Source organism: Zeus faber, assembly GCF_960531495.2.
Source record: "Zeus faber genome assembly, chromosome: 9".
Lineage (NCBI taxonomy): Eukaryota > Metazoa > Chordata > Actinopteri > Zeiformes > Zeidae > Zeus > Zeus faber.
The window spans coordinates 19260042-19262069 of record NC_137197.1 but is presented as its reverse complement, the minus strand read 5'-3'; positions in this window follow the sequence as shown (position 1 = coordinate 19262069).

The following is a 2028-nucleotide window of genomic DNA, read 5'->3' as shown; positions in this document are numbered from 1 at the left end:
CTATATGGTTGGAATGTTTAGAGAAGGTTGAGAAGGAAAATGTGAGAGGATGATAATGCATGAGAACTATGCACAGTGTGTTTCTGTGTTTCTCTAAGAACTCTCGTTTTAGTTAAATTTGGTTACATTCTAAATATCCCGAGTTGTTGTTTCTTTTTCACATGTATATATATCAAAATACCGCTGAACACTTTTGCATATATACATACACCGATCAGCCACAACATTAAAACCACCCCTAATAGCCACTAATATTGAGTAGCTCCCCCTCGTGCTGCCAAAGCAGCTGTGACCCGGGGAGGCATGGACTCCACAAGACCTCTGAAGGTGTCCTGTGGTATCTGGCACCAAGACGTTAGCAGCAGATCCTTTAAGTCCTGGAAGTTGTGAAGTGGGGCCCCCATGGATCGGGCTTGTTGTTCCAGCACATCCCACAGATGCTCGATGGGATCGGAGCCTAACTCCGCCCATCCACATGATGTAGAAGAATGCGTGATTCATCAGACCAGGCCACCTTCTTCCATTGCTCCATGGTCCAGTCCCGACGCAATGGTGACCATTGTAGGAGCTTTCGGTGGTGGACAGGGGTCAGCATGGACACAAGACCTACCGTTTTGGAGATGGTCTGACCCAGTCATCTCTCAATAATATATCCCACCCCTTGACAGGTGCCATTGGAACCAGATGGATGTAATGTAACCAGTGGTGTAATGTTGTGGCTGATCAGTGCATATACAAAAATACATACATACTGTACTGCAGACTGGATAAAGGCCATTTTATTGATTTTCTCATGAGAAAAAACCCCACTTATTTCCTTGTACGTTTCACCTATTTTCCGCAATGGTTGTCTAAAGCCCTGGTCAATCTATGAAGCCCTTCCTGCGCTATATTTGTTATTTAAAGAAATTACGATAACATCACAATAAAATATTTTTTAACAACTACGTGTTCCCCTATCTGTCCATCTACTTTTACCCGTGTCTTTTGAATGAATGTTGGAATGGCAGGGTTGTTACCATGGCAACAACAAGTCAGCTTTTTCCGTCTAAGTAGCACTTCTCTCTGGGGAAGTGAAATGCAGAGCAGATCATGATCAAAGGCAATTTTTATTTACTGGAGATGTTTTGGGTTTTTTCCTCATGTAATTATGACCCAAATAAAAAGCTCTGAAAGAATTACAACCTAATGACAATAACAAATGACTTAAACCAACAGCAAACCTTGAATTAAGCTGCTTTAAGTTAATTTATGCTACAGGTCCTGGAAATGTTTGTAGTTGAAGTCTTATATGAAGCTTTATTTGAATGCCTCCTCGAAAATGTGGTAGAAATCACTTCATCATTAGTTATATTCTGTGAAGTCAGTTGTGAAGTATGTAACTACAATGTAACGACTATGTAATCACGGTGTAGCAACTATGTAACTACAATGTAACTACAATGTATCTACTATATAACTGTAATATAACTATTGTGTAACAACGATGTAAGAACTATCTAACTACAATGTAACTACAATGTAACTAAAATGTATCTACTATACAACTACAATGTAACTACTTTGTAACAAAGATCGAAAAACTATTTAACTACAATATAACTACAATGAAACCACTGTGTAACAACAATGTAAGAACTATCTAACTTTAATGTACTACAACGTATCTACTATTTTTCCACTATGTAACCGCTATGTATCTACTATATATCTGCAATGTAACTACTGTGTGACTACAATGTAACTGCTATGTAACTACAATGTATCTGCAACTCTAATGTAATTACTATGTATCTAAAATATTAACCATGCACACTGTCATTGTTACCTTATTGTGCATTCCCTGTCATTTATCACATTAAGGTTGAAATATATGATAAGACTTTATTAAGAGCTTCTGTCTCCACCACTCAGAATCAGAATTTGTATATTGTGGAAATAAATTATGAGGATTTTTTTGTGGGAATTCCAGCCTAACTCAGCAGATATTGTAAGTGTGTTGAGGTGTGGGCGAGGATACACCATTTT